Below are 6,000 nucleotides of genomic sequence, written 5' to 3'. Positions count from 1 at the left end.
CCCACATGGGGCTTTCTGCTCTGCAGGGAGCCTGCTTCCTCCTCTCTCTCTGCCTGCCTCTTTGCCTAGTTGTGATTTCTCTCTGTCAAATAAATAAAATCTTTAAAAAAAATCAGCAGAAGATATGAACAGACACTTCTCCAATGAAGACATACAAATGGCTATCAGACACATGAAAAAACGTTCATCATCACTAGCCATCAGGGAGATTCAAATTAAAACCACATTGAGATACCCTCTCACACCAGTTAGAATGGCCAAAATTAGCAAGACAGGAAATAACATGTGTTGGAGAGGATGTGGAGAAAGGGGAACCCTCTTACACTGTTGGTGGGAATGCAAGTTAGTGCAGCCACTTTGGAGAGCAGTGTGGAGATTCCTCAAGAAATTAAAAATAGAGCTAATCTATGACCCTGCAATTGCACTACTGGGTATTTACCCCAAAGATACAGATGTAGTGAAAAGAAGAGCCATCTGTACCCCAATGTTTATAGCAGCAATGGCCATGGTCGCCAAACTGTGGAAAGAACCAAGATGCCCTTCAACGGATGAATGGATAAGGAAGATGTGGTCCATATACACTAAGGAGTATTATGCCTCCATCAGAAAGGATGAATACCCAACTCTTGTAGCAACATGGAAGGGACTGGAAGAGATTATGCTGAGTGAAATAAGTCGGGCAGAGAGAGTCAATTATCATATGATTTTACTTATTTGTGGAGCATGACAAATAACATGGAGGACATAGGGAGATGCAGAGGAGAAGGGAGTTGAGGGAAATTGGAAGGGAAGGTGAACCATGAGAGCCTATGGACTCTGAAAAACAACCTGAGGGTTTTAAAGGGGTGGGGGGTGGGAGGTTGGAGGAGCCACATGGTGGGTATTAAGGAGGGCATGTATTGCATGGAGCACTGGGTGTGGTGCAAAAACAATGAATATGGTTACGCTGAAAAGAAATTAAAAAAAAAAATCTTGAAAATAAAAAAAGAATCTAAAAGAAACAATTCAGCAGACCATGCAGCCAAAGAGGCAGCAAAAAGTAAACAGATATTGAGCCTTATACCAGGCTTATCTCCAGTGGAATCCATAACTCCAGTCTATTCAGACCAAGAGATTCACATAACTCAGGAGCGAGGATATACTAAAACTACACAGGACTGGCTTGTGAACAATGAGGGAAAATCTTTATACTCAAAAATAGTCAATGGAAGGTAATGCAGGGCTTACACCAGTTTACTCACTTGAGCAAAGATGTTTAAAAACACTCAGTTAAAAATATATTTGATGGAGTAAATTTAATAGCCACAATAAAACAGGTCTACCGATCCTGTATTGTCTGTGTCCAAGTAAATCCGGAACGTTCAGCTTGCCCTCCCCCTCTTTTAAAACCAGTCTAAAGGCATGGATCCTAACCAGGAGGGGACTGGCAACTTGATTTCACACAGATGCCACCCTGAAAAGGCTGTAAGTTTCTATTAGTGTTTGTTGATAGCTTCATCAGATGTGTCAATGCCTTTCCATGTAAAACTGAAAGAGCCGTAGAAGTAACTAAGATTTTGTTGGAGAAATTATTCCTAGATTTGGCTTTCCTCAATCTCTTCAAAGTGACAATGGTCCTCCTTTTACTGCTCAAATAACTCAACAAATAGCCCAAACCTTAAAAATTAAATATTTCTTGCATTCAGCCTGGTATCCACCATCCTCTGGGAAAGCAGAAAAGGCTAATCATGCTTTAAAATGCCATCTTTTTAAACTTAGTCTAGAAACCCAGTAAACTTGAATAACTCTCTTGTCAATAGGATTTCTCAGGATAAGAATGGCTTCAAAACAATCTCTAGAAATCAGCCCTTTAGAATTATTGTACAGAAAACCATTTCTTTCTGTGGATCTGTTATTAGATGAAGATTATAATGCTTTATTAAATTATAATGCTTTATTAAATAATTATTTTTAAATTATTAAATTTTATTAAAATTAATAAAAATGCTTTATTAAATTATTAAATTATTCACTGGAAACTTGTTTAATTAATAAGTTACTCAATGAATATACTAATCATATACTCCCAAAACCTGGTCTAACTATAACTGAAAACCCAGCCCATGTAAATCCCAGAGACATGGTTTATTTTAAAAATTGGAAGTCAGACACAGCAGAAAACCTAAATCCAAAATGGAAAGGTCCATATCGGGTCATACTATATACTCCCACCGCACTAAAGCTAGAAGGACACTCTTCATGTGTCCATATATTTAGAATAATACCTGTACCTCCTTCACAGGAATGCAGTGAGCAAATTAACTTGTTTTTTTTTACTCCTGTGAACCCACAGAAGACCTCAAACTCCTCTTCAAATGAAAGTGATGGTTGTATATATTCTCTTTATCTTTCTTTCACCTATCTTAACTGACAATTCCTTTCTACAGTGAACACAGCACTATGCTGAGCTACAAAATCAAACAGGTTGTTGGATATGTGGAATTTTGCCTCTGTCAAGTACGTCTGGGTTACCCTGGTGGGTTTCCCCTTTACAGGGCACTAATAGGGACTCTCTACAGGACTGTATTTCAGAAATCATATATGGAGATAGTATGTGTCAGGATAAATCTATCATAATCAAGATGTTTCTTCCTGGCCCATGATCAGTGAGACATGGAGTTCACCAGGACATAACCAAACTTTTTCATACTCTCAAACTATTAAAGTCCTAACTGGCCTTAGAAGCCCACAAGTTAATACCCACTAAGCATGGCTTATGCTACAAAACCCTACTTATCACTCTACTGAGGATGGCATATATCAAATTTGGGATACATATTTGTGGCTCAACTCACTATCAGACAGCTCAGTCAAAAGGCAGTTTTATGCTGGGAGCAAAGGAATCATACATATGGAACTTGGGCAGATAACACAGGACATCTAGGATGACTATCATTAGAAATGTCTTCCCGAAGGGCGCCTGGGTGGCTCAGTGGGTTAAAGCCTCTGCCTTAGGCTCAGGTTATGGTCCCAGGGTCCTGGGATCGAGCCCCACATCAGGTTCTCTGCTCACCAGGGAGCCTGCTCCCCCTCCCCAAGCCTGCCTCTCTGCCTACTTGTGATCTGTCAAATAAATAAACAAAATCTTAAGAAAAAAAAAAAAAAGAAGAAATGTGTTCCTGAGTAATAGTACTCCAAGGTACTGACTGGTTTGCTACTGATTGGGTAAGGCGACCAGGCATCAGATGACCAGCTCCAAATGGAACCCACTGGATCTGTGGAACTAACCTGTGGCCCTGCCTTACTCCACGGTGGACAGCTCACCGCACCTCAGTGTTATGCCCAAATTTTCACGTCTGAGAGATCACCAAGGAGCCAACACCAATGCAATCACACGAAGGTTTATTTAACAAGCTTAAGCTTGGGCCCAAGTATACCCAACACAGCGGAGTAGGGACTTGGACCCCGAGGTTACTTAAGGCTGGGGTTTTTATGGGTCATTACAAGAGGCTTGGGGGGGTGGAGGAGAAGTTTCAGACTTTTCTGCAGTAAGCTGATTAGCTGTTGCCAGGGTGTTGCAGGGTGGGGTACTTTCTTGGAACTAAAGCAGGGTGGGGTCTTTGGAACTAAAGTAAGGTAGGGGAAAGTTCAGCCCTTAATCACAGGTGCCTAAGATGGCTGCCAAAGCTAAGATGGCTGTACTTATGCTAAGGCTAAACCTGAAGTGGGATGGCCTTATTTTTCTCGGCCTCCACATCAGGTTTTGCCTGGATTCATGGATGCATTATTAAAGCTGCCACTACTCCAGCTAATCTCCCTAATTTAAGGCAAAGAAGGACAAGATCTGTTTTTAAATGGTATTGTTAGGGTACAGAGTCGACCACCCCTCAGTGAAACAGAGAACACTCTCGATAATGCAAGTCACACAGCGAGGTTTATTTCCAGCTAGCTGGGGTCCAAGTATCTGCCCAGCGCAGCAGGTTTCAACAAGGAACCCGAGCACTCAAAGCCAAGGGTTTATATAGCATTTTCAAGGCACTTTTTCATAGCTCCATACATATCTTGTGCCCCACTTTAACAGTTTAACTTTGTTTAACTTTTTGCCACCCCAGCGTCACCCTGACAGTTAAGTGAGATTTAGGTTTAGAAGAAATTTAACTTATTTACATTTCCCTCCACCTAAGCCTCCTTCAGTTTTATGGTGGGGAGGGCGACCTTAGTCCTCAAGGAACTGACCTATTACCTATTTGTCTCTGGAAATTGGGCTATTGAGAAGATGGCTTCTTTGTTGTAAATCACTAGGACATTTGTAAACCAAGGGAGACTCTTGTCTTGCAGGATTGTGATCTCTGCAAGTTAACTATTTGTTTTTTATTAACATCTGGTCCCTGTGGCACCACCACCTAACCGCCCTGGTGGTATATGATTAAGTTGTTTTCCCAGGTTTTAGCTAGTTTCTCTTATCTCAAGTCATGTAGGCAGTGTGGGCTGGTTAGGGACGCCCAGTAAAATGGCTTCCCAGCCTTCAAGATGGCTATTCCTTTGCTAACCCACTCTTACAGTACAAGGTGCCAGCTTTTGCTTTGCCAAGATGGCTGTATTTATGTCAGGGCTAGACTCAGGTGGGTACAGCCTTGTTTTTCTTGGCCTCCACACCTGGAGCTGGTTTCTGGGACTTGTTTTTAAGTCGTCTGGGGGAAGGGGAGCAGGGACAGTTTAAGGGTTAAACAACAAACTTCTTGTTTAACCTCAATGGAAGCCTCTGGCTAAAATAGAAATATAAAATAGGTCCTTACAGTATGATCACTTAACATCCATTTTTGCTCCATCTGTAGGACTAGAGGATGTCCTCTGACATGTTGAAGCCCTTAATAAATACACTGCAAAGACACTCAGTGATTCATTAAATAGCATCTCTCTGCTTAATATTGAAGTCACACTGAAGCACAAGGTGGTCCTACAAAATAGAATGGCTTAGACGTCCTAACAGTCACAAAGCATGGCACATGTGCCATTATCAAAACAGAATGCTGTGTGTACATCCCAGATTATCACAAAAATGTCACAGGACTAATAAGAATATGAAAGTCCAAATTGGGGATCTACAAAATCCTTCTTTCTCTCTCAGTGATTGGTTAAGTTCCTAGTTTAAGGAGGATTATGGTCAAGGATTAAAGATCTCTTTAATGGACTTCTTGTACTTATGGCTTTACTAATCTTAATGCTCTGTCTTCTTCAGTGCTTCTCTACTTGGTGCCAAGACACCGTTGCTACAATGACTTCATGTCCACAGATAATCCTTACCACTCAGAAAGATACTTCTTTACTGTCAACCCTGGATTCAGTTGCCTCCATCTTTTGTAACTCCCCTACACATTCCCCAACTGACCAGTGTTGACCCCACTAGGTAGGGACAACTCTAAGGCCCTACCCAGCAGGAAGGAGTTATAGAAAATGAGACCTTACACTTTCAAGAACCTTAAAGATTTAAGGGTCAAAATTGTTCAGGAGGGAAATGATGAGGGAGCAAAAGGCTGGCTGAGGACAAAGCAAAAGCTGACACCCCACAACCTCCCAACCCTCCCACCCCCACTCCTGGGTGGGACATGTGTGAAATTCTTTAGGAATCTCCCAACTATCTTAATGTTAATACTTTGCTAAGAAGGGATAAACAATCTTGACAATGGCAAGGCTTCTGGTATACAGTATCCTCTAGGTCTTCTTTAGCATATAAAACTTCTATTGAAACCTACCTTTTGCCTTACCTCCCCAACCCCATCCCATATAACCTGCCACCCCTCACAACCCCAGGGCAGTGACTCTTCCTGCCCAGGGACCTGTCCCAGTGCTTTAATAAAATCGCCTTTTTGCACCAGAAACATCTTAAGGATACTTTGTTGTGGGCTCCCGACCTCACCTATATTCTAAAACTGTATCAGTAGGACTCCCCTCCCACCGCCCTCCCCACTGGCATCCTGTATTCCCTTCAGCCCCTGAAATGCCATCCCCTGCTCCAACCCC

Source organism: Meles meles, chromosome 7, assembly GCF_922984935.1.
Source record: "Meles meles chromosome 7, mMelMel3.1 paternal haplotype, whole genome shotgun sequence".
Taxonomy (NCBI): domain Eukaryota; kingdom Metazoa; phylum Chordata; class Mammalia; order Carnivora; family Mustelidae; genus Meles; species Meles meles.
Note: the sequence above shows the minus strand (reverse complement) of the source record.